General features: G+C 54.9%; 6 non-coding genes across 6 annotated transcripts; 2 read left to right on the top strand and 4 right to left on the bottom strand.

The window, feature by feature from the left end:
• Positions 1-2750: 2750 nt before the first annotated feature.
• Positions 2751-2822, bottom strand: TRNAM-CAU. Its single transcript has one exon. It is a non-coding gene; the product is annotated as a tRNA-Met (tRNA).
• A 1593-nt stretch (positions 2823-4415) lies between these two features.
• Positions 4416-4489, top strand: TRNAN-GUU. Its single transcript has one exon. It is a non-coding gene; the product is annotated as a tRNA-Asn (tRNA).
• Positions 4490-6924: 2435 nt separating this feature from the next.
• Positions 6925-6998, top strand: TRNAN-GUU. The gene has a single exon. It is a non-coding gene; the product is annotated as a tRNA-Asn (tRNA).
• Positions 6999-7771: 773 nt separating this feature from the next.
• TRNAM-CAU lies at positions 7772-7843 on the bottom strand. Its single transcript has one exon. It is a non-coding gene; the product is annotated as a tRNA-Met (tRNA).
• A 6808-nt stretch (positions 7844-14651) lies between these two features.
• TRNAS-CGA lies at positions 14652-14733 on the bottom strand. The gene has a single exon. It is a non-coding gene; the product is annotated as a tRNA-Ser (tRNA).
• A 6370-nt stretch (positions 14734-21103) lies between these two features.
• On the bottom strand, positions 21104-21296 carry LOC120376356. Its single transcript, XR_005587240.1, has one exon. It is a non-coding gene; the product is annotated as a U2 spliceosomal RNA (small nuclear RNA).
• Between the last annotated feature and the right edge of the window lie 5113 nt (positions 21297-26409).

The following is a 26409-nucleotide window of genomic DNA, read 5'->3' as shown; positions in this document are numbered from 1 at the left end:
AGCCGCCTGCCGGTGTGGGTGGGAAAAGGGGACCAGGAAGCACTGCAGCCTCATTCCGGGACAGGAGGCCCTCGCCACGCCCAGGCCTGCCTCTTGCCTTCAGCCCAGGCAGCCAGAGGTGCCAGGGAGCTCCCTGGCAGGCCGCCGCTTTGCCTCAGCCACCTCTTGCCTCATGGCCTAGGCTCTTGGGGCTCTGCTGGTCACCGGCTCGCTTGAAGGCCCAGAGGGAAAAGAAACAAGCGCACGCGTAGCGGAGGATGGTTTCGATCCATCGACCTCTGGGTTATGGGCCCAGCACGCCCGCTGCGCCACTCTGCTGCTTCTTCACACTCTCCCCTGTCACCTAGCTGCCACTATCCGGATTAGTGCCTTACATGCCCTCGCTCTGGCAGGCAGATGCGCTGGCTGCCAGGCAGCTGCCCTTGTCAGAGGATTTGACCGCTAGCTTCTACAGGGTAATATGGCTCTATTTGGGGTTTGGACCCCATTGGTAGCTGGGTAGCTGAGTGCCAGAGTCGGGAGCTCTTCTTAAACTGTTTTCAGTTACGCTTGTGGGGACGAGGGTCAGCCTTGGATCCGTGTCTGCAGCAGGCAAGCACCTCTGGCTCAATCGCCCCGCCCGTATTAGCAGACTAAAACGCGGAGCGAACGCACACGCCTTGCAAAGGAAGAGGAGCCGGGATCTCGAACAAAAGTCAGCATTTTATTAAGATGAGGTTCAAAGAAAAAAAAAGTGTACGGTACAGGGTTTTGGCGTAGAAGTTTCTGGTGCTCAGGGAACAACGTACAGCTTACCCAAGGGGTGCAAAGTTCGGTTTAAAATGGGGTGGCGTAAGGAATACATAATCTGCAATAGCCCTGAGGGGGGGTAAAAGGTTAACGTACAGACACTGAGTTAGGAGGGCATGTTGTCCATATGAGGGCTACGTTCGGGTGTGGAGTATAACGAGCGGTTACGACGATGAGGATGGATTGACCCGCGTTAGGTGAGTTTTAACGTTCGGTGTTTTGGAATCTTTGCCACAATCTAGTTGAAGCAGGGTCAGTATGAAGTCTACCCTGCCATCTGATGGTGATCTGTCGTCAAGGCCTTTTGGGGCTGATGTCATTTGAATGGTTACACCCACCCCGGATTGCATGATGGGAGTGCTTGTCCAAACGGTCATTTCAGCTGCTGCGGGATCCCCAGTGTCTTTGTTATTGGGGCAGGAGTAATCCAGTGTATTTTCCTGTTGGTTTTGGATCAAGGACAGAGTAACTGTACCTGGCCTTTGAGGCCTGAGAGCGTCACCCTCGCCTGAAAAGTACTCACCATTAAGGGGTAGGGGTTCCTAACGGCAGCGCGTGGAGGGAGGTAGAAATGGATGTTTGTTGGTCTCTCGCAGGTGCTGCTGATGTCCTTTCTGCTGTCCCTGGTGTGGAAAGACAGAGGCAGAGGCGGTTTTGAATCTCTTCAAATTGTTGTGAGTGCTGCAGTTGCTCACCCTAAGCTTATGCCGTTAGATCTTAGATCTCTTTCACGGTGTATTTTGGTCCTGAGAGCTAAAAGGTGTGTTGTTAGGGAGTGAGGTAGCAGACGTTAGTTGCAGAGGTGGTGCATGTGCCACAGAAGTCGTGTTGATCCCCTGCCCCTGCTCCTGTCCAAGAGTCCAGTATTTGCATAAACCCACCCACTCACCTGTGACTAACAATCTCGCTCTGCTAACTCTTCCAGCAAAACAGACCAAAGAAAGTGTATGCGAGCGCTGTACCACAGCCCCGGTGCTCTTTCGGTTCCTTCCCACAGACCTTTCCTTCCATAGCAATCCAGTTCCTTGCTTTTGCTTGGCTAACCACTGTAGGCATGTGCTATACCGTACCCTGAGCTGATTCCCGGCTTTTGTGCTCAATACAGCCTTGCCCCTCCATGTCTCTGTGGCGCAATGGGTCAGCGCTCGGCTGTTAACCGAAAGGATGGTGGTTCGAGCCCACCCAGGACGGCGCTAAGCCCCTGCTACTGCCTTGCTTTCCCGAGGCCTGTATGGGGAGCCTCAAAGGTCCCATTTTGCTACCTCTTGGCCTCAGAGCTTTCAGCTGGTGGTCCAAAGAGCAGGCTGGATGCCATTCAGAAACCCATCTGCCAGCAGCCGTGCCGGAGGCTCAGGCTTAATCCTCAAAGCCGAGCACAAAAACTTTCAGCCGGGAACATTTCGCTCCCTTCCCGCCTCCGCCCAAGCGGCAAGGGAGAAGCGGAGGAGACAGGCCGGCTCAAAGACACCTCCCTCCCACTTCCCTGTACGCTGTGCAAAGCTCTTGGCCTGCCTCATGCCTCATCAGGAAAGCACGGCCATGCGGCCCAAGCCTGAGTCACGTCCGCGGCCTGGCCCACCCGCCCCGGCTGACGGCGCGCAGAGCCACGCGAGTCAATGGCAGGTCGAGTCGGGAGCCTCGGCTCTTTCCCCTGACAGCCACACACACAGCGCTGCCTAGCGCCCCCAGAGCCTCCCTCGTGTTCTCCCGCAGCAGCCGCCTGCCGGTGTGGGTGGGAAAAGGGGACCAGGAAGCACTGCAGCCTCATTCCGGGACAGGAGGCCCTCGCCACGCCCAGGTCTGCCTCTTGCCTTCAGCCCAGGCAGCCAGAGGTGCCAGGGAGCTCCCTGGCAGGCCGCCGCTTCGCCTCAGCCACCTCTTGCCTCATGGCCTAGGCTCTTGGGGCTCTGCTGGTCACCCGCTCGCTTGAAGGCCCAGAGGAAAAGAAACAAGCGCACGCGTAGCAGAGGATGGTTTCGATCCATCGACCTCTGGGTTATGGGCCCAGCACGCTCCCGCTGCGCCACTCTGCTGCTTCTTCACACTCTCCCCCTGTCACCTAGCTGCCACTATCCGGATTAGTGCCTTACATGCCCTCGCTCTGGCAGGCAGATGCGCTGGCTGCTAGGCAGCTGCCCTGGTCACAGGATTTTACAGCTAGCTTCTACAGGGTAAAAGGATCTATTTGGGGTTTGGACCCCATTGGGAGCTGGGTAGCTGAGTGCCAGAGACGGGAGCACTTCTTAAACTGTTTTCAGTTACGCTTGTGGGGGACGAGGGTCAGCCTTGGATCCGTGTCTGCAGCAGGCAAGCACCTCTGGCTCAATCGCCCCCCGCCGTATTAGCAGACTAAAACGCGGAGCGAACGCACACGCCTTGCAAAGGAAGAGGAGCCGGGATCTCGAACAAAAGTCAGCATTTTATTAAGATGAGGTTCAAAGAAAAAAAAAGTGTACGGTACAGAGTTTTGGCGTAGAAGTTTCTGGTGCTCAGGGAACAACGTACAGCTTACCCAAGGGGTGCAAAGTTCGGTTTAAAATGGGGTGGCGTAAGGAATACATAATCTGCAATAGCCCTGAGGGGGGGTAAAAGGTTAACGTACAGACACTGAGTTAGGAGGGCATGTTGTCCATATGAGGGCTACGTTCGGGTGTGGAGTATAACGAGCGGTTACGACGATGAGGATGGATTGACCCGCGTTAGGTGAGTTTTAACGTTCGTTCGGTGTTTTGGAATCTTTGCCACAATCTAGATGAAGCAGGGTCAGTATGAAGTCTACCCTGCCATCTGTTGGTGATCTGTCGTCAAGGCCTTTTGGGGCTGATGTCATTTGCATAGTTACACCCACCCCGGATTGCATGATGGGAGTGCTTGTCCAAACGGTCATTTCAGCTGCTGCGGGATCCCCAGTGTCTTTGTTATTGGGGCAGGAGTAATCCAGTGTATTTTCCTGTTGGTTTTGGATCAAGGACAGAGTAACTGTACCTGGCCTTTGAGGCCTGAGAGCGTCACCCTCGCCTGAAAAGTACTCACCATTAAGGGGTAGGGGTTCCTAACGGCAGCGCGTGGAGGGAGGTAGAAATGGATGTTTGTTGGTCTCTCGCAGGTGCTGCTGATGTCCTTTCTGCTGTCCCTGGTGTGGAAAGACAGAGGCAGAGGCGGTTTTGAATCTCTTCAAATTGTTGTGAGTGCTGCAGTTGCTCACCCTAAGCTTATGCCGTTAGATCTTTTTCACGGTGTATTTTGGTCCTGAGAGCTAAAAGGTGTGTTGTTAGGGAGTGAGGTAGCAGACGTTAGTTGCAGAGGTGGTGCATGTGCCACAGAAGTCGTGTTGATCCCCCCCGCCCCTGCTCCTGTCCAAGAGTCCAGTATTTGCATAAACCCACCCACTCACCTGTGACTAACAATCTCGCTCTGCTAACTCTTCCAGCAAAACAGACCAAAGAAAGTGTATGCGAGCGCTGTACCACAGCCCCGGTGCTCTTTTCGGTTCCTTCCCACAGACCTTTCCTTCCATAGCAATCCAGTTCCTTGCTTTTGCTTGGCTAACCACTGTAGGCATGTGCTATACCGTACCCTGAGCTGATTCCCGGCTTTTGTGCTCAATACAGCCTTGCCCCCTCCATGTCTCTGTGGCGCAATGGGTCAGCGCGTTCGGCTGTTAACCGAAAGGATGGTGGTTCGAGCCCACCCAGGGACGGCGCTAAGCCCCTGCTACTGCCTTGCTTTCCCGAGGCCTGTATGGGGAGCCTCAAAGGTCCCATTTTGCTACCTCTTGGCCTCAGAGCTTTCAGCTGGTGGTCCAAAGAGCAGGCTGGATGCCATTCAGAAACCCATCTGCCAGCAGCCGTGCCGGAGGCTCAGGCTTAATCCTCAAAGCCGAGCACAAAAACTTTCAGCCGGGAACATTTCGCTCCCTTCCCGCCTCCGCCCAAGCGGCAAGGGAGAAGCGGAGGAGACAGGCCGGCTCAAAGACACCTCCCTCCCACTTCCCTGTACGCTGTGCAAAGCTCTTGGCCTGCCTCATGCCTCATCAGGAAAGCACGGCCATGCGGCCCAAGCCTGAGTCACGTCCGCGGCCTGGCCCACCCGCCCCGGCTGACGGCGCGCAGAGCCACGCGAGTCAATGGCAGGTCGAGTCGGGAGCCTCGGCTCTTTCCCCTGACAGCCACACACACAGCGCTGCCTAGCGCCCCCAGAGCCTCCCTCGTGTTCTCCCGCAGCAGCCGCCTGCCGGTGTGGGTGGGAAAAGGGGACCAGGAAGCACTGCAGCCTCATTCCGGGACAGGAGGCCCTCGCCACGCCCAGGCCTGCCTCTTGCCTTCAGCCCAGGCAGCCAGAGGTGCCAGGGAGCTCCTGGCAGGCCGCCGCTTGCCTCAGCCACCTGTTGCCTCATGGCCTAGGCTCTTGGGGCTCTGCTGGTCACCGGCTCGCTTGAAGGCCCAGAGGAAAAGAAACAAGCGCACGCGTAGCAGAGGATGGTTTCGATCCATCGACCTCTGGGTTATGGGCCCAGCACGCCCCGCTGCGCCACTCTGCTGCTTCTTCACACTCTCCCCCTGTCACCTAGCTGCCACTATCCGGATTAGTGCCTTACATGCCCTCGCTCTGGCAGGCAGATGCGCTGGCTGCTAGGCAGCTGCCCTGGTCACAGGATTTTACAGCTAGCTTCTACAGGGTCAAAGGGATCTATTTGGGGTTTGGACCCCATTGGGAGCTGGGTAGCTGAGTGCCAGAGACGGGAGCACTTCTTAAACTGTTTTCAGTTACGCTTGTGGGGGACGAGGGTCAGCCTTGGATCCGTGTCTGCAGCAGGCAAGCACCTCTGGCTCAATCGCCCCCCGCCGTATTAGCAGACTAAAACGCGGAGCGAACGCACACGCCTTGCAAAGGAAGAGGAGCCGGGATCTCGAACAAAAGTCAGCATTTTATTAAGATGAGGTTCAAAGAAAAAAAAGTGTACGGTACAGAGTTTTGGCGTAGAAGTTTCTGGTGCTCAGGGAACAACGTACAGCTTACCCAAGGGGTGCAAAGTTCGGTTTAAAATGGGGTGGCGTAAGGAATACATAATCTGCAATAGCCCTGAGGGGGGGTAAAAGGTTAACGTACAGACACTGAGTTAGGAGGGCATGTTGTCCATATGAGGGCTACGTTCGGGTGTGGAGTATAACGAGCGGTTACGACGATGAGGATGGATTGACCCGCGTTAGGTGAGTTTTAACGTTCGGTGTTTTGGAATCTTTGCCACAATCTAGTTGAAGCAGGGTCAGTATGAAGTCTACCCTGCCATCTGTTGGTGATCTGTCGTCAAGGCCTTTTGGGGCTGATGTCATTTGCATGGTTACACCCACCCCGGATTGCATGATGGGAGTGCTTGTCCAAACGGTCATTTCAGCTGCTGCGGATCCCCAGTGTCTTTGTTATTGGGGCAGGAGTAATCCAGTGTATTTTCCTGTTGGTTTTGGATCAAGGACAGAGTAACTGTACCTGGCCTTTGAGGCCTGAGAGCGTCACCCTCGCCTGAAAAGTACTCACCATTAAGGGGTAGGGGTTCCTAACGGCAGCGCGTGGAGGGAGGTAGAAATGGATGTTTGTTGGTCTCTCGCAGGTGCTGCTGATGTCCTTTCTGCTGTCCCTGGTGTGGAAAGACAGAGGCAGAGGCGGTTTTGAATCTCTTCAAATTGTTGTGAGTGCTGCAGTTGCTCACCCTAAGCTTATGCCGTTAGATCTTAGATCTCTTTCACGGTGTATTTTGGTCCTGAGAGCTAAAAGGTGTGTTGTTAGGGACTGAGGTAGCAGACGTTAGTTGCAGAGGTGGTGCATGTGCCACAGAAGTCGTGTTGATCCCCCCCGCCCCTGCTCCTGTCCAAGAGTCCAGTATTTGCATAAACCCACCCACTCACCTGTGACTAACAATCTCGCTCTGCTAACTCTTCCAGCAAAACAGACCAAAGAAAGTGTATGCGAGCGCTGTACCACAGCCCTGGTGCTCTTTTCGGTTCCTTCCCACAGAACTTTCCTTCCATAGCAATCCAGTTCCTTGCTTTTGCTTGGCTAACCACTGTAGGCATGTGCTATACCGTACCCTGAGCTGATTCCCGGCTTTTGTGCTCAATACAGCCTTGCCCCCTCCATGTCTCTGTGGCGCAATGGGTCAGCGCGTTCGGCTGTTAACCGAAAGGATGGTGGTTCGAGCCCACCCAGGGACGGCGCTAAGCCCCTGCTACTGCCTTGCTTTCCCGAGGCCTGTATGGGGAGCCTCAAAGGTCCCATTTTGCTACCTCTTGGCCTCAGAGCTTTCAGCTGGTGGTCCAAAGAGCAGGCTGGATGCCATTCAGAAACCCATCTGCCAGCAGCCGTGCCGGAGGCTCAGGCTTAATCCTCAAAGCCGAGCACAAAAACTTTCAGCCGGGAACATTTCGCTCCCTTCCCGCCTCCGCCCAAGCGGCAAGGGAGAAGCGGAGGAGACAGGCCGGCTCAAAGACACCTCCCTCCCACTTCCCTGTACGCTGTGCAAAGCTCTTGGCCTGCCTCATGCCTCATCAGGAAAGCACGGCCATGCGGCCCAAGCCTGAGTCACGTCCGCGGCCTGGCCCACCCCGCCCCGGCTGACGGCGCGCAGAGCCACGCGAGTCAATGGCAGGTCGAGTCGGGAGCCTCGGCTCTTTCCCCTGACAGCCACACACACAGCGCTGCCTAGCGCCCCCAGAGCCTCCCTCGTGTTCTCCCGCAGCAGCCGCCTGCCGGTGTGGGTGGGAAAAGGGGACCAGGAAGCACTGCAGCCTCATTCCAGGACAGGAGGCCCTCGCCACGCCCAGGCCTGCCTCTTGCCTTCAGCCCAGGCAGCCAGAGGTGCCAGGGAGCTCCCTGGCAGGCCGCCGCTTTGCCTCAGCCACCTCTTGCCTCATGGCCTAGGCTCTTGGGGCTCTGCTGGTCACCGGCTCGCTTGAAGGCCCAGAGGGAAAAGAAACAAGCGCACGCGTAGCAGAGGATGGTTTCGATCCATCGACCTCTGGGTTATGGGCCCAGCACGCTCCCGCTGCGCCACTCTGCTGCTTCTTCACACTCTCCCCCTGTCACCTAGCTGCCACTATCCGGATTAGTGCCTTACATGCCCTCGCTCTGGCAGGCAGATGCGCTGGCTGCTAGGCAGCTGCCCTGGTCACAGGATTTTACAGCTAGCTTCTACAGGGTAAAAAGGATCTATTTGGGGTTTGGACCCCATTGGGAGCTGGGTAGCTGAGTGCCAGAGACGGGAGCACTTCTTAAACTGTTTTCAGTTACGCTTGTGGGGGACGAGGGTCAGCCTTGGATCCGTGTCTGCAGCAGGCAAGCACCTCTGGCTCAATCGCCCCCCGCCGTATTAGCAGACTAAAACGCGGAGCGAACGCACACGCCTTGCAAAGGAAGAGGAGCCGGGATCTCGAACAAAAGTCAGCATTTTATTAAGATGAGGTTCAAAGAAAAAAAAAGTGTACGGTACAGAGTTTTGGCGTAGAAGTTTCTGGTGCTCAGGGAACAACGTACAGCTTACCCAAGGGGTGCAAAGTTCGGTTTAAAATGGGGTGGCGTAAGGAATACATAATCTGCAATAGCCCTGAGGGGGGGTAAAAGGTTAACGTACAGACACTGAGTTAGGAGGGCATGTTGTCCATATGAGGGCTACGTTCGGGTGTGGAGTATAACGAGCGGTTACGACGATGAGGATGGATTGACCCGCGTTAGGTGAGTTTTAACGTTCGGTGTTTTGGAATCTTTGCCACAATCTAGTTGAAGCAGGGTCAGTATGAAGTCTACCCTGCCATCTGTTGGTGATCTGTCGTCAAGGCCTTTTGGGGCTGATGTCATTTGCATGGTTACACCCACCCCGGATTGCATGATGGGAGTGCTTGTCCAAACGGTCATTTCAGCTGCTGCGGGATCCCCAGTGTCTTTGTTATTGGGGCAGGAGTAATCCAGTGTATTTTCCTGTTGGTTTTGGATCAAGGACAGAGTAACTGTACCTGGCCTTTGAGGCCTGAGAGCGTCACCCTCGCCTGAAAAGTACTCACCATTAAGGGGTAGGGGTTCCTAACGGCAGCACATGGAGGGAGGTAGAAATGGATGTTTGTTGGTCTCTCGCAGGTGCTGCTGATGTCCTTTCTGCTGTCCCTGGTGTGGAAAGACAGAGGCAGAGGCGGTTTTGAATCTCTTCAAATTGTTGTGAGTGCTGCAGTTGCTCACCCTAAGCTTATGGCGTTAGATCTTAGATCTCTTTCATGGTGTATTTTGGTCCTGAGAGCTAAAAGGTGTGTTGTTAGGGAGTGAGGTAGCAGACGTTAGTTGCAGAGGTGGTGCATGTGCCACAGAAGTCGTGTTGATCCCCCCCGCCCCTGCTCCTGTCCAAGAGTCCAGTATTTGCATAAACCCACCCACTCACCTGTGACTAACAATCTCACTCTGCTAACTCTTCCAACAAAATTTTTCTGCCAGGTTCTCATTCCGAACTGTATTCCTATGAACTTAAGGTTTTAAATAGCATCACATTCCATCTCTTTCAGTATAACTCAATTTTTCACTTATCTAAGATTTTAAGTGTATGCCTTAACACATTATTTGTAATGGAATAATAATTAATTCTATTTTTCAACTAAAGAGAGAAGAAAACCATATAATGTGTACTTAGAGAATTCAGTAGAATCTTATGATGTTAAACACATATATTTTCAATCTCTCTTAAATTGCTATTCTTTGGAACCCATGTCCCTTGTCTAACGATTTTTATGTAGTTTCGGGTGAGTCCCGAAATCATGAACTGCTAAGTACCGTTCTACTGTTTTTTATTCATATGACCAGGATTACTACACTTTATTACTCCTGCCCTATTAAGAAAGTGTTTGGGGATCCGACAGCAGCCAAAATCACCATTTGGACAAGCACCCCCATCATGCAATGCGGCGTGGGTGTGACCATGCACATCAGCAACCAAAGGCCTTTACAACACATCACGAACAGATGGCAGGGTAGAGTTCATTCTGACCTTGCTTACATCCTCCCCACAGCCAAGAGTTGGTGCTCCTGATAAATCACACTCCCTATTATACCAGCTCATTGGTATTGAATGCTGAAGTTATGGCTAGCAAAAGTAGCCACCCATCTCTGCTCTGTAGCATCCAGCTTAGCCCTTCTTAACACATAAGTCAGTGGATTGTTCTCTGTGCATACCTGAAACTGAGCACCAGACAAGTACTCTCGAAATTTCTCAATGATGGCCCATTTCAAGGCCAAGAACTGCAGCTGGTGGATGGGATAGTGAGTTTCGCTATCAGACAGTCCTCAGCTGGCAAAGGCTACAGATTTACATTTACCTTCCACTTCCTGGTAGGAGAGTGCTCCCAGACCCTCCAAACTGGCATCAGCATGCAGGATACTGTTTGTTTGGTCAGCAAGGACTAGGACTGGCACATGAATCAGGCAAATAATGATTTCCCGTAAAGCCCTGTCACATCTCTCATCCCGCCATGTCCCCAATGGAGAGGAGAGGAGCCCCTCCCCTGTCCCAGGCCAGGCGTACCAGATCTGTGGGGGCAGATGTCCATGGCCCAGCCCAGGTGAGCTGGAGCTGCTGGGGAGAGAAGTTCCTTCCTCAGCCCAAGCCCACCAGAGTTGATGTTGCAGTGGGGGAGAGGTATTTCTCACCTGGTTTTTAGATGCTCTGATGAGAGGGAGCAGAAGAAAGATTTTTTTTCTCCTTACATTTCAAATTCTCCACCCCCACCCCTAACCATTTTCTGCTCTAGCCTGATCTCTCTCTTATGTGTCTAGGGCCGTCCTTACCCATAGCCAGCTGCCTAGGGCACCACTAGGTCTGGGGGCACTGCTCTGCTGGGAGCCTGGACAGACGGGAAGCAGTGGAGCTTGTAAGAGCAGGGCTGCTGGGTCCTAGAGAGAGCCGAATGCAGCACAGTCTGAGGGAGGGGATTGGCTGCTGGGGTCTCTGGGAAGGGGATGGGTTGGGGAGGGAGCTCACCTGTGAGTGTGACTCTTTCCCCCGGCTGAGGTGAGGTGAGGCAGGCCCTGCGGCTCTGGAACCAGTATCCTCTGTTGTCCCCCATAACATCCATTCTTCTCCCACCCTGCCCCATGGAGCACCCCCTCCTTTCTCCCTCCTCCCCAGGAGCATCCTCTCTCCTCCCTCCCCGTTGGGAGGGAGGAGATGGGTTGGGTGAGGTGCTGGGGGGGTAGGTGGGGGGAGGAGGCTGGCTCCCTGCCTGCTGAGGAATTAAAGTGAAAGTAACTCACTTCCTGGGCAGTGAGCCAGGATTGGAATGTCACATGGGGCTGGGCTGGGGTTAGCCAGATGTGTGAAAACTCAGGACAGGGGGTTGGGATAGGGTGAGCAGATATCCCTATTTTATAGGGCCAGTCCCAATTTTGGGGTCTTTTTCTTATATAGGCTCCTTTTACCCCCCACCCCCACCCCCTGTCCTGATTTTTCACACTTGCTGTCTAGTCACTCTGGGTGGGGGTAATTGGTGCCTATATAAGACAAAGCCCCAAATATCGGGACTGGCCCTATAAAATCAGGACATCTGGATCTGGTCAACCTAGCTGGGGAGCGTGTCTCCCCCAGGCTGGCAGCTGCCACCGATCCACCTCATCCGGGGGGAGCTGTACAGGGCAGGATGAGCTGCTGTGGCTCCATGGGTGACCCGTCCCTGAGATCAGATGCTGTGCTAACTTCACTATGGTCCGTAAGGCTGGTGGTGGTGCCCATTGGCGTGTGATTGGACCTGAGGGTTTGCTGCTGCTGTTGCCACTCTGCACCCCAAGAGGTGGATTTTGGGGTCTACTGCAGCTGTTGGACCAGCAGTATGAAAGCAGTACTGTGTTGCCATTTAGATTGTCATTTAACAACTTTGTTTGCCAAAAATTCTTGCTAACAATCCTGAACCCAATTTCAATATTTAAAAAAAAAATCAATATCTTAGCCAAAAACAGAAAATTAAGTTGTTGACAATTATTAGTGACAGTTTTGGTTTGAGGCTCAGAGTGGGCCAGTTTTCATCAGAGAAACAAAAAATGTTGACTGACTTTCCTATAGCCTGTTACTCCTGATAAGAGCCCTCCAACAACTGTAATATGCTCATCTCCTTACTAGAGTATAAAGCAGGGGTCGGCAACCTACGGCACACATGCCAAAGGTGGCAGGTGAGCTGATTTTTGATGGTACGCAGCAGCAGGCTGAGTGGCTCAGCCCATCACTGCTCTGGGGTTCCGGCTGCTGCCCTATTGCCAGCTGGGATACCGGCCGTCGGCCCCACTCAGCACCTGCTGCTGGCCTGGGGACCCCCAAGGAACCCCAGGCTGGCAGCGGGCTGAGCAGGCCGGCAGAACCACTCAACCTGCTGTCAGCCTGGGGTTCCATTCACTCAGCCGGCAGCGGGCTGAGTGGGCTGGTGGTGGGCTGAGCAGGGCTGATGGAGGGTTGAGTGGCTCAGTCTGCTGCCAGTCTGGGGTGCCGGCAGCACTCAGCCTACTGCTACTCCGGGGTTCCGGCTGCCGGCCCCTTGCCAGTCAGGAGCCCAGCCGCCGGCCCCACTCTGCCTCCTGCCAGCCTGGGTGAGCAGAATCCCAGGCTGGTAGCGGGCTGAGGGGGGTTGGCGGCCGGGATCCTGGCTGGCAGGAGTTGGTGGTCAGAACCCCAGACCAGCAGCGGGCTGAGCAGGGCCTGGGATCCTTGTCTAGGGTTCCAGACACCAGTCCCGCTCAGCCCGCACCCGGTCTGGGGTTTCATTTACTCGGCTGGCAGTGGCCTGAGTAGGACCGGTGGCCAGGACCTCAGATAATAACAATAGTTTATTTATATAATATACACATAGAAAGAGACCTTCTACAAACGTTAAAATGTATTACTGGCACGAGAAACCTTAAATTACAGTGAACTTGGCACACCACTTCTGAAAGGTTGCCGACCCCTGGTATAGACTGACCATATGTTGTACTAAGATTCTCCTGCTTTTTTTTCCCTGTGAGTCAGTATAGCTTTTGCCAGCCCAGAAGTTGGGCAGCCAATGTTTTACGTTTTCACAATATTTTCTCCAACTTTCATAAAGTAAATACATAGTTAATATGAGTTAAAAAGGCCAGGGACACTTCCTTGTGAAGAATCTGTACAGCAGATCATGCTAGAGCTGTGAAAATGTCAGTTTTTGATGGAACTTTAGAGGCAGTGATTTATCATGTATTTTATCATGTGAATGTGCTGCTATTGCCAATGTCTTTCCAAACAAAAATAAGGCACAATAGGACTTCTGTAACATTTCTGTGCGACCTTAATCTAGATGAGATGATTCTGTGCTGACTTCATTTTGGTCACTTTGTGCTTTACCTAGCAATAAAACTAGGGTTATATTTTCCCACTGTTTGGAAACCCAGCTTATTAAACTGATTTTGCAGCCAAAAAAGCCAAAAAGATTGCTTTTAATTAAAAACAAATCTTTGTTTCAATACCTCTTCATATAAAATTTCCAATAACATTTTGACAAATTAAAAAAAAAATATTATTTTCATCATTCTGTCAAATCAGAATTTTTTCTATAGGGCTACTTCTTTAGTGCTAGTGCATCAGCATTACAGTGTGCTTAGTTAAGTAAAACTGGTTTTAATAACGTGAATGTGGCAAGTTTTCCAATACTGTATGCTTATATTTGTGTTGCTAAGAGCAGAACAGGCACAGGGGCACCAGTTTAATAATCTCACCTAGGGCACCATAAATCCTAAGTACGGCCCTGCTGGTGAGTGCGGATCTCCCTCAGCCTGCCCCGCAATGCTGGTCAGTTTTATTGTCACTGTGATAGTCGGTGCTTCCCTTCAGGGCCGGCCCTAGAGGGGTCTGTGACAAATCCCCCCCGTCCTCCCCCCGCCCCGCCCCCACCCCACCCCACCCCACCCCACCCCTTCCCCCAAGCCCCCACCTCTGTCCCATCTCTTCCCAGCTTGCACCTTCCTGCCCCATTCCTCTCCCTCTCCCACCTCCTCCAGTCCCTGCTCCTCCCCCTCCCTGCCCAGCGCCTCCTGCACCCAGGGGCGGCTCTAGAAATCGGGCTGCCCCAAGCAGCGCGGAGCGCTGCGCCGCCCTTCCCCGGTCCCGCGGCGGGTCCCCTCTTCCCGCGGCTCCGGTTGAGCTCCTGCCGGCATGCCTGCGGCAGGTCCACCGGAGCCCGGGACGAGCAGACCTGCCGCAGCCGTCATCCTGCGGGAGCTCAACCGGAGCCGCGGGAAGACGGGACCCGCCGCAGTCATGCCTGCGGCAGGTCCGCTTGTCCCGGGCTCCGGTGGACCTGCCGCAGGCATGCCGGCGGGAGCTCCACCGGAGCCAAATGCCGCCCCCCCGGGAAACGGCCGCCCCAAGCGCCTGCTTGGCGCGCTGGTGTCTAGAGCCGCCCCTGCCTGCACCCCACTGAACAGCTGATCACTGGCAAGTGGAAGTCACTGAAGGGGAAGAGGAAGAGCTTGTCAGCAAGGCCTGTAGTGGGGGGAGGGGGAGCTGGCTGCCAGTGGGCGCTGAGCACCTATTTTTCCTCTGTTGGTTCTGCAGCCCCGTAGCTCCCATGGAGTCACTGAATTGGCTCCTGTCACACTCTAGAGAGAGGAGCAGAACCAGGGCTATGGCTGATCTATGGGGCACCAGGTGAGTGGCAGAGGCTTCAGGTGCCAAGAGTTTGCCTGACCCCTCAGGGACACAGTGTGAGGGGGTGTCCCAGGCATCTCTATGAAAGGAGCAGAACAGGATTTACATGGGGTGGGGAGAGAATTGAGAGTGTCTCAGGGGGTTGTACAGAGGTGTTGCCTGGGTGAGAGACTGGCTAAAACACAGGCCTCGCTGTGAGCAAGATTTGAACCTGCGCAGGGGAACCCTATTGGATTTCGACTCCAACGCCTTAACCACTCGGCCATCACAGCTGTGAGCACAAAACTGCCCCAATGCCAGAGAAACTGGTAAAGAATCACAATGCCCAGGTGTGAAGTCATCTGAACTACAGAATTCCCACCGCAAACCTGGCTCCCAAAGCACAGGGGGGATTGGGGGTTTGTTCTCTTTGCTTAGCCATGTGCAGTTGCACAGAGAGCGCGTTTAAAAGTCTCCCCTCCCACAGAGCGGGCAGGGGAAATGATTCTCAACTTGAAGCCTGATGTAGGGTGACCAGACCTCCCGATTTTATCAGGACTGTCCCAATATTTGCTTGTTTGTCCCACGTCCCGACTGATGTTTGGTCGGGACACTGGACAAACAAACAATTTTGCCCTCTGCCCCAGCACACAGGCAGAGCCCGAAGGGACACTCCCCCCCGCCCCCGCCCCCTCCTTCCCCCATTGGATCCCTCCCCAAATCCTCACCCTGGCCCTGCCCCCAGCCCCACACCCTCACTGCCCCATTGGATCCCTCCCCAAATCCTCGCCCTGGCCCTGCCTCTTCCCCAAGCAGGCGGCATCCTCCTCCCTCCCAGGTTTGCACATGGGCCATGGCCATGGCCGGGAGCGCAGCATGGAGGCTGCTCCAGCCCTGGAGCCTGCGGGGCAGCGCAGTGGGGCTGGGGGCAGTGCGGAGCAGACAGGACCCATGTGGGTGGGGGTCAGAGACACACGTGGGGCAGACACGCTCCTGCCAGGAGGGCCCGGGCCCGGCTGCCTGGTTCGCCCCTTGCCCGGGAGCTGCAGGAGGGACCTGGAGCGCGGCTCGGCTGCAGAGCTCAGAGCCCAGGCTGGGCCCAGGAGCGAGGGGATGGGGGAGCTGGGGGTGTATCGGGGGTCGGAGCCGAGAGTTGGGTGGAGACGGGGCTGTGCCACTGCCGCCTGGCGGGGGGGGGGGCCTTTGGCTTTTTTTTTTTTGCTCCGCCACCCGCGTCCCGATATTTCATCTTTGACATCTGGTCACCCCATCCTGATGTGAATGAGGATGTCTGGACCAAGCGGCCAGGGATTGGCCTTTGCTAGAGAAACCACTGTCAAGTTTGATCCAATTAGGTCAAGTCAGCAAATAAGAACAACCTCAGGTACCAGTAACTGCTGCAGGTAGCAAAGTCCTACAGGGAGCAGTTTCTGGCACTACACCTGCACAGCTCTGCTCCCTGGCTCTTCTCGGGCTCCTGCTCTCGCCTTAGCTCTGCCCCACTCTGCCCCAGGCAGTTCCAGCTCACACGGAGGATGGGACCCCCTGGCTTGGTGACTCCCTCATTACACTGCCTGGCCTGTCAGTCCGGCTAACTTGGAGCTTTGGCCTCTCCCCATTGCCCAGGGGACTGTCAGTCTCAGGGTCCTGATTTCCCATTGGCCCTTCCCCCTTCTATTGGTGCTGGGAATTAGCCAACCAAACCCCCCACTAAGCTTTAGTAAGGGGCCAACAGTCCCTTACATGAGCCAGCCCTGTGAGGGTCACTGATGTGCAGAAAAGGCAGCAGGAGCTGGTCCCATGGTGTAACGGGCAGCACTCAGGACTCTGAATCCTGCAATCTGAGTTCAAATCTTAGTGGGACCTTGTGTTGGTTTGTGGTAAAGCCCTGGAGCTCACAGGGCTCAACTTCCCTGTGTCCTGTTGTGCAAGAGCAAATCTTTCCCATCCTGTTGGGTGACTCAGGCCTCTGGGTGGGAGGCTGCAGTGGGTCAGGGCTCTAGAACTGACACCTGAGGGTTGGGATTCTCACAGATTCACCTGGTGCCCACAAGTTTGGCACTTGCCTTTGTGCTTTTCCTCTTGCCCACCTGGCGCTTGAAGGAAGGAGGGCCAGGGCCAGGCTTCGTAGGCAGGAGGGAGACAGAGTCTCAGGCAGGAGCCCAGCACCTCTCCTCCTCTGGGCACCTGGAGCAGAGGCGGCTGGTGCTGACAGCTCCAAGGGAAGGTTTAAAATCCACAGAGCAATGGAAGGTGGGCAAGAGGAGGGCAGGACCATGACTTATGCGTGGCCAGCAGACAGCCACAGAGACACCCAGCCAGGCTGCTCCCTGCCATGCCGAACCCCCACTGAAGGCCACCCTCAGGCCAGCCTGCAGGGCGGCTGCTGATGCTCTGTGGTTAACATCAGGAGATGGTAGGAAAGCAGGGCCGGGCCCCCTGATGGGGCCTCTTACCATTCCCACTCATGGTGCTGACTTTGGAAGTGGAGCCGCCCATTTTCTTTGGCAAGTCAGGAAGGGCAAAGGCGAGACTGGAAGCACCTGGGGCTCATGCCCCAGCCTTTGTGACGCCCACCCCCCAACTCCTTCCCGGGACTCTAGCTGAAGCCAGAGCATTGGCCTGAGCAGCCAAGAAGAGGTTCCAGCCCTGAAGGCAGCAGGACTTGCAGCACAAAGTGAGCACAACCACAAGGGGACTCAAATCCTGAATCATCTGATCCACAGGGAGATGCCTCATCCTTTAGGCCACATGATGAGGGGGTCTAAGCTCTTCTTTGGAAAAGCCGGACACTGTGTTTCTCAGGTCATCTACTGAGCGGGGCCGAGACGCTCTGGGCACAATAAGTCGAATTCCCAGCGAGATGTGAGACTTAATTCTATGGAGCCAGGTGCAGGGCTTTGCCAGGGAGGCTCAGGCATGGGGGACTGAGGTGCAGCGGATGGACTGGCTGTCTAGATACAGAGATTTAATTGCACTGAGGCACAGGAGGGAGGAGGAATCCCGCTGATGGTCAGTGGCTTTGCAGAAAAAAGGGTGTTGATTCCCCCATCCTAAATGGGCTGGTTGGCTTGACCCTTCGCTCTGCTGCAGAGCATGGTGGGGACTGCAGCTCACCCCTTGTGGGACAGGAGAGCAGAGATGCAAGGTGCTGGGCTCAAATGCACCTGGAGGGCAGCTCCAGTGGGGTGGGGCAGGGCCTGTGGTTTACGTTCTGCGTTGCCTGGTGCTGGGCCATTGCACAATCCCCAGCCACGCCGCACAGCGCGTCCCGAGAGGAGGTGGGGGGCCAAGCAGATGATCCAGCATGAGGGGGAGAGGATGTGTGGTTGAGGGGAGGAAAAGCCTTGGGCTGCACTGGGGGAGTGCAGAGCAGGGGTGACACCCCAGAAACCTGCAGCAAAGGGATGGACAGGTGGGGTGGGTGGATAGAAAAGGCAGTGAGCCTAAAAGGGGAGTGGGGGCTAGTGGTCAGAGCAGGGAGGGGGCTGGGTGCTAGGACCTCTGGGTTCTATCCCTGGCTCTGGGAGCAGAGGGGGGTCTAGAGGTGAGAGCAGGGGGACTGGGAGCATCTTCTTAATTCACAGGGTAGTTCTCTTCCCAGCTCGTGCGAGGGCGGGAAACGCCACCAGCCCCATTTCCTGGATGGGAGAACTGAGGCCCAGAGAGGCTGAGTGATGTGCCCAAGGACACTCGGGAAGTCTGTGGCAGAGCAAAGCATGTTTCTCCCCCTCCCTTCCCAGAGTCTGGCCTGTTACTGGGTGGTGTAGGGTCTCAGGAGGAGCAGTGTGAGGGCGGGGTCTCGGGTGAATGGGTGGTACAGGGGTGGGGTCATAAGGGGAAGGGGCAGTGTGGCATTGGGGACTTGGGGGAAGAGGCGCTGTGAGGGCGGGATCTCGGGGCAAAGGGGAAGCATGTGGGTGGGGTCTCGGGGGAAGGGGCGATGCAGGGGCAGGGATTAGAGGGAACAGGTGGTGCAGGGGTGGGGTCTCAGGGCAGTGTGAGGGCGGAGTCCCAGGGGGAAGGGGCGGTGCAGGGGCAGGGTCTTAGGGAGAAAGGGAAGCTCAAGGGTAGGAACTTGGGGAAAGGGGCCATGTGGGGGTGGGCCCTTAGGGGAGGGGTGTATTGGGGGGGCAATGCGCGAGTGGGGAGTCGGGGACGGGGCCGCGTGAGGGTGGGGTGCTGGGGAAAAGGGGCAATGGGAGGGTGGTGCCTTGGAGGAAGGGGCAGGGCAGGACTTCAGGGAAAGAGGCGGGGATTAGGGGGAACAGGCGATGTGAGGGGGACCTCGGGTTAGGGGCAGCGTGAAGGCAGGACCTCGGGGAAGGAGGCAGGGCTTTGGGGAGGGCACAGTGGGGCGGGCTTTGGGGAAGGGGCGGGGCAGGGCTTTGGGGCGGGCACAGTGGGGGCGGGCTTTGGGGGAAGGGGCGGGGGCTGGGCTTTGGGGGCGGGCACAGTGGGGGGGGCGGGCTTTGGGGGAAGGGGCGGGGGCTGGGCTTTGGGGGCGGGCACAGCGGGGCGGGGCTGGGGGATGGAGCAGGACTGATTCAGTCCAGGGGCGGGTCTGTCTGGGGGTGTCACTGTCCCTGCAGCGGGGGTTTGGAGCCGGGCTCACCCGGGAGGGGCGGGGCCGGGGCAGCGGGAGTCGGGGGGTGACACGCGGCCGGTGCCTGGGCCCGCTCACACCCAGCGAACAAGGGGCGCCGGGAACATCCCCGCGGGGCGGACACGGGGATCCAGCCCCCGCACAGAGCCGGACCCGGCCCCGCCCCGAGCAGCCGGGGGGAGGGGGGGGCGAAGCGGCGCAGCACGTTCCTGCGCGGGGCAGCTTCAGACCCTGCACCGGGGAGGCGGGGCCGGGCTCTCTGGGGGCGGGGCGGGGATGAGGAGTTGCGTTGGGGGGGAGGTGTCAGGCTGACCCAGGGACCCGCCCTCACCTGGGCTGGAGAGGACGGAGGCGCCCCGGGGCAGGCTGGGAGTTGTAGTTCCTGGCTCGTCTCAGAGCGGAAGTGACGGGCAGTTGCTCGGGCAATGCGCCCCCTCCCGGTGCACACTGGGAAGCGTAGTTCTCTCTCTCTCTCTCTTACACGCGACCTTCTAGTGGAGGAGGGGCCGTAGCTCGTCACTTCGCCGCGCCCCTCCCCGCTCGCTGATTGGCGGAGAGGGCGCGGGACAGAGACTCGGCGCGTGGGGGGAGGCCCCGGTTCCCTCGCCCCGAAGCTTCGCTCCCCCCAGCCTGGGCGCGCGCTGTGGCCGTTGGGATTCGAATCCCGCTCGCGGCCAGGGGCGGTCCCGCAGCGGGGGAGGGGGCTGAGCTGCTGCGCTCTGTCCTCCCCTTATGCAGCCCAGGTGGGGAAGGTGACCTGGAGGCAGGGAGCCCCGATGTCGCTCCTTGCTCCCCCCTCACAGCCCCCTAGGGGGGCACAGCCCAACATTGGGGGGAGCAGTAGCTACATATGCGAGTTGCACTGTAATGATACAGAGATTGCACTGCAGCACTTTATATTTCACAGTGTAAATATTTGTAATAAAACTATATATAGTGAGCACTGTACACTTTGGATTCTGTGTTGTAATTGAAATCAATATATTGAAAATGTAGAAAAACAAAATATAATACCGTAATTTTAAATTAGTATTCTATTTTTAATGGTGTGATTAAAACAGATTAATCATGATTTTTTAAAGCTAATTGCGTAAGTTAACTGCGATTAATTGACAGCCCTAGATTTGAATTTTTCTGTCCCATGCAGGACAAGCTGGAATATCTGTGTGCAGGGAAAGAGCCTGGGGGGAATTGTGCTGGGAAATTATTTCCTGTTCTGTCATGTCCCCAGTTGCCCTTTTTGCCCTAACAGGCTGCAGCGCAACATCCATGTTTTGCTCCAGCTCATTCCTTCCTCCCAGGGGCAGGGGAAGGGAAATGGCTGCAGTGGAGCCAGTTGAGGGAGGTTTATCAGGGAGTTGCTGGCGGGTTCCCGTGGTGGGGAGAAAGGGCAGTAAATACATAGGGGGTGGGAACTTGCAGGAAGGTTGGTCTGGGTGGGAGAGGGCAGGAAATCCCCAGGGTGGGGGACAGGGTGTGACAAACCTGCTGGGATTTGTTTACTGTGAGGCTCCAGCATTTCTCAAATGTGGCCACCAGGGGCTTTTATTGTGGCCACAGCCTCCCGGGCTGTAATTGAGGGAGTGCGGTGGGGCTCAGGCTTCAGGCTTCTGCTCTGGGATGGTGGGTGGCAGGCTCAGTCAAGATACATGGAACGTAGGCTGGGTGGAGAGAAGTCTGTGTAACTCATCCAGTTATTGATATACATGTGACCTCGAATATTACCAATCTGTGTTCCCCCCCCCCCCCAAAACCCCCCAACCAACCATCTCCCAAACAGACCCTCAGTCTGGAAAGCATTTGTCTCTCATGTTGTTGAAAAGACTCAAAGCAAACAGAAGAATCTCAGCTTTTAAAACAATCCTCTAGCAAGACAAAGAAACTTGCATCTGTAGACTCAGAAAGCACTCCCAAGATATTTTAACAATATGTTGTCATGAGGAAACCAAAGTGCTAAAGAGGCCTGATTTTTTTAACTACTTTAAAAAAATCTTCTCAAATCAGCATCTTTAGAGTGAAACTTTTTCTGCTTTTCTAACCAGACAGTTTTCCCCAAAAGGAGAGGCACTGGTCCTGGAGACACTGCAATACCAGGTCAATGCATAGGGTGGACAGAGCAAGCTCCTATTCCATCCCCTTGTTTCAAAAATCAATTTAATATACAGTCCTCAAATCAAGGACCTATCAGATATTAAACTGATAAGAACTGACACTACGCTTGATCTTAGCTCCAAGGAGCCGAGAAGCGATGCTGAGAGTCTCGGATGCTAGGCAGCCGCTCTTCCCCCACTGCTTTCTACTTCAGCACGAGGAGCTCCCAGACACGCACCAAACACCATTCCCGACACTTTGATAACTAGGTAACTCGAAGCATAGGCGGCAGGTTTGTATAATTTTTGGAGGGGCCCAAAATGGTGGTGCCCCCCTGCTCCCGCCCTGTAAGCTGATATAAAATGAAGCTACAACGCGTCAGTGCCACAAGATTACAAGGGTCAATTAAAAGTGGAAAGTCAGAAGCAGCACTTGCCTACTTCAATATACAGTATTATATTTTGTTGCACCTGTTGTGATGAAGTGGGAATGTTCTTAATATTTTCTCTGCATACTGTGTGGGTGCCTCAGTTTCCCCTGCAAGATGCCAACTGAAGGTGTTGGGGACAAAGAGATCAGGTGGCCTCCTTGTCCAGAAGAGACACAGAGGCCAGAGGAGGGAGTGTCAGTTTGAAGCTGGCTGGGGAAATGGGGAGAGACCCAGAACTTGGGTCTGGGCTCCCCACCCCCCAAGATGGACCTGACAGAGGGGTTCTGTTTTCTGTACCAACAAGCTCTGTTTAAACTGTGTTCCCGTCATCTAATAAACCTTCTGTTTTACTGTCTGGCTGAGAGTCACATCTGACTGCGGAGTTGGGGGTGCAGGGACCTCTGGTTGCCCCAGGACCAGCCTGGGCAGACTCGCTGTGGAAAGTGCATGATGTGGAAGGGCATGCTGAATGCTCCGAGGTCAGACCCAGGAAGGTGTAAGCTTCTTGCCCTGGAGACAGTCTGCTCCGAGAGAGGAGGCTCCCCCAGAGTCCTGGCTGGCTTTGTATGGAGTTGTTCCAAAGCATCCCAGCATCCCCTTCCACACCATGCGCTTCCCAGAAGTCCGCACAGGCACTGACACTCCCTTCTCTGGCCTTTGTCTCTTTTCCAGGCATTAGGAGGCCACCTGATCTCTTTGTTCTCCAACACCTTCAGTTGGCACCTTGCAGGAGAGTGGCCCAGGCCATCAGTTGCCCGGAGACAGGGTTGCGGCCATTCTCTGTGCAGACGGCATCACACTGGCCCTCTAGGGCTCTACAACAATCACACCCCCTTATCCCACCAACTAGATCCTTGAGAAATGCATAGGGGAAACTGAGGCACCCACGCAGTATTCAGAGAAAACATTAAGAACATTCTCACTTCGTAACACCTGTATACGACTAGTTATACACTTTAAAGGGTGTAAAATAATCAAGTATTGTGCTAAACACAATGATACGCCAAACTGACCACCAAATTTAAATTGAGTGTTTTTCCCCTCAAGTGAGGGCTCTGGGGTGGGGCTGGGGATGAGGGGTTGACAGTGCAGGAGGGTGCTCAGGGTTGGGGTGCTGGGGGTGCAGGCTCTGGGGTGGGGCAGGGCTGGAGATAAGGAACTTGGGGTGCAGACAGGCTACCCCAGGGCTAGGGCCAGAGAGGACCCCCCCCAGGCAGCACACTCACTCTGCACCATGGTCACTGCACATGCTCCTAGGGCCTCTCTCAGGTCCAGAAAGCCCACTCGCCTCCCCTGTGGTGGGTACCGGGCGGGGGGTTGCCATCAAGTGTGGCCTCCCCTGCTGCTGACCCTCACCATAGCCTCACTGGGGATGGGGGATGGGGCTGCCCCTTGCCCAGCGTGGGGCAGGAGTGGGGACTGCAGGGTGGTGGCTGGGGGGGGGGGGAAACAGGGTGTCACAAAATTCACCCAAGCCCCAGCTGCTCAAGTCTAGGGATCCCCCCTCCCACATCTCCCCTGTGGTGGGTGGGTGGGTGCTGGGGGGCAGGGGGAACTGCCAGCACATGCGGCTTCCTTCCTCCCCTGCTGCAGCCTGCTGCCCCTCACCCTTGTCTCACTGGGGATGGGGCTGCCCCTTGCCCAGCACTGGGCAGGAGTGGGGCTGTGGGGGGAGGGGGCGGATCACAGGGTCAAACCTCACAGAAGCCCCAGCAGCTGCTCAGGTGAGTGAGGTCCACTCCAGATGTCCATCTCCTGGCCAGAGTCCCCCTTGGCGTCTCCTCCAGGTGGGTGCTGGGGGGGGGGGGAGAGAGGGCTCCCAAGCACGTGTGTGCCTCCTCCCCCCTCCTCTCTCCCCCTCCCCCTCCCTTGGTGCTCCAACAGGCTGCCGGCCGCTGATCTCTATAGCCTTAGGCCAGGGGTCGGCAACCGGTGGCTCGCGGCTCGCCAGGGTAAGCACCCTGGCGGGCCGGCCCGGTTTGTTTATCTGCCACGTCGGCGAGTTCGGCCGATCGCGGCTGCCACTGTCCGTGGTTCGCGGTCCCAGGCCAATGCGGGAGGCAGGAAGCGGTGCGAGCCGAGGGATGTTCTGGCCGCGGCTTCCTGCCTCCCGCATTGGCCTGGGACCGCGAACCGCGGCCAGTGGGAGCTGCGATCGGCTGAACTTGCCGACGCGGCAGATAAACAAACCGGGCCGGCCCGCCAGGGTGCTTACCCTGGAGAGCCGCGAGCCACCGGTTGCCAACCCCTGCCTTAGGCAGAAGCAGCTGCAGGCAGCCTGCAGCACAAGCAAGGGAGAGAGGCACTGGCTGGTTTTTTTTTTCAGGCAGAGAAGCTCCAAGGTGGGGGGGCGGGGGACGCTCCAGGCAGGGCCAGGGGAGAAACCCAGCTCCAAATATTGGTGGAGCACAGCCCCCAGTCTTGAATATTCCTGGTGCTCTAGCACCTCGAGCCCATATAACCTGCTGCCCCTGGGTGGGGGCTTGGACCCAGGATGGACCGGCAGCCCCCTATCAGCTCCCCACTCCCCTAAGTTCCCTGTGCAGCAGCTGCCTACAGTTCAGCTGTGTCCCTCCCCCCACTGCCATGTGCTGCTCCTGCCCTCTGCCTTGGAGCTGCTCCCCGAGACTCCTGCTTGCTGTGTTGGGGGGAGGGAAGGAAGAGGGGGGGCTAATGTCAGGGTGTCCCCCTACCTCCTGCTCCTGCACCCCGCTTACCCTATCTTCCATAGAGCAGGGCTCAGGAGGGAGAGAGCTTGCAGCAGCTGGGGTCTCAGCAAGCTGATCTAATTAACAAGGCAGTGTACTTAAGGGAAATGTGCATATCTCCCTCCATTCCCGCTGCCTTGCAGAGTGAGAGAGTTAACCCTTGAGGGCTCAGCCAATTGCTAGTTCATCATTTAGCAGCAAGGGAAATATCCCACCCTCTGACTCCTCTACCTCAACCAATCACAATCATCATCACTGTGTATCAGTATTAAATTGTTTGTTTAAAACTTATACTGTGTGTATATATATATACACACACACAGTCTTTTGTCTGGTGAAAAAAATTTCCCTGGAACCTAACCCCCTCATTTACATTAATTTTTATGGGGAAATTGGATTTGCTTAACATCGTTTGCTTAAAGTCGCATTTTTCAGGAACATAACTACAACGTTAAGCAAGGAGTTACTGTATAGACTGCTAGTTGGAAAAGCGAGAGGGGAGAGCACAGACTGAGTGGTTAGGCTTTGTATACTGAATAAAAGAAGGAGTTTTTTTAGTGTACCAGAAATCTAGTTATGAGGAAGGTTAGATATAATAGCTTTATTTAGAAACTTGTCTAACGCTTAGGTGCAGATAGTCTGGTTTTCTTTTTGCTGGGGTGGGTTTTGAGTAAATCATTAGTCTGCTTGGTTTCTTTCATAATCTGAAGTGGATTGAGCCTCTAAATCCTTCTACTCCTCCCCTCTCCCCCTCAAATGTGAAGGGGAACAGCCTCAACCTTTTGTCTTATTCTGCTTTGTAGGAGAAAGATGCTCTATGTAAATAGTCATGATCCATTTAGGTTAATTCTTATGCTGAATGGCGGGTAGGAGAGGGTATAAATCATTGGAGACTCTTGCCCCACTCCCTGTGTGGCCTGTATTTTTCTTTGTTTTAAAATGAGACTGTCTAGTTTTTATGTAAATATATTTGGGTGGTTTCACTCATATTTATATTGCTATGAATTTCATGTGCTCTTGTCTCACAGCAGACATGGGGGGAAAGCCTGTGGCAATGGACTTTGCAAAATTATAGACTAGTGATTCTCAACCTGTGACCCAATCAGCAGCTGCGGCCGATGTGGCACCCTCAGGGCCATACAGGTAGTATATAGTGTGTGGATTCTGCTCACATAACACAGAGAAAGTTGCCTGTGCAGCTCACAATAGTAAATAGGGTCAGATCAGAAGATATCTTCTTTCCAAGTGGGAATTGTGTAGGGAGGAACAACAGACCTAGTGCAGCTGTGTTGCTACTGTCTGCTAGCCCTGAAATGGTTCCGAATGCCTTGGTTCAAGTGGCACCAGTTCTAAAAGTAAGGGTGATTTAGTGCTGTGGTTCTCAAACAGGGGTATCCAATGGTCTTCCAGGGGGTACATCAACTCATCTAGATATTTGCCTAGTTTTACAACAGGCTACATAGAAAGCACTAGCAAATTTGTAACAAATTAAAATTCATACATTGATTTGTTTATACTGTTCTCTATACTATACACTGAAATGTAAGTACAATACTTATATTCAAGGGATTTATTTTTATAAATATTGCATCTGATTTTGTAAGCAAGTAGTTTTTAAGTGAGGTAAAACTTGGGGGTATGCAAGAGAAATCAGACTCCTGAAAGGGGTACAGGTGTCTCTAAAGGTTAAGACCCACTGATTTAGTGCAGGTACCACCAGTAACATAGAACCCTGCAAAAACTTCTAGTGCAGATGAATTTGAGAGCAAGCCGGAGAGAAACAGCTGCGGAGCATGCTAGAAAGGGTTGACCTGTCCGCATTGTCTGTGCCTGACTGGCTGTCATGTGGCACAGAGGAGCCTGTGAGAGGTAGGGCAAAGCAAGAGGGTTTGATTAGTTGCTAGGAGCTCCACATGCTAATCAGGAGGTGTGTGTCTGTAAATAGCGACATAAACATCTTCTAATGGACAGTCTTCTAAAGCTGTCTCAATTGTGCTTTAATGAAATGGGAACCCTGGTTTTAGATTTTTGTTCTTTAATTCGCTGGGGGTGAAACCCCTTGTATGAAAACATTCACCATGGGAATAAAGCTTGCGCACATTAGCCTGGGTGTGTAACTGAGCACAGCTTTATT

This window comes from Mauremys reevesii, linkage group 12 (assembly GCF_016161935.1).
Source record: "Mauremys reevesii isolate NIE-2019 linkage group 12, ASM1616193v1, whole genome shotgun sequence".
Lineage (NCBI taxonomy): Eukaryota > Metazoa > Chordata > Testudines > Geoemydidae > Mauremys > Mauremys reevesii.
Note: the sequence above shows the minus strand (reverse complement) of the source record. Positions and strands in the feature narration are given on the sequence as shown.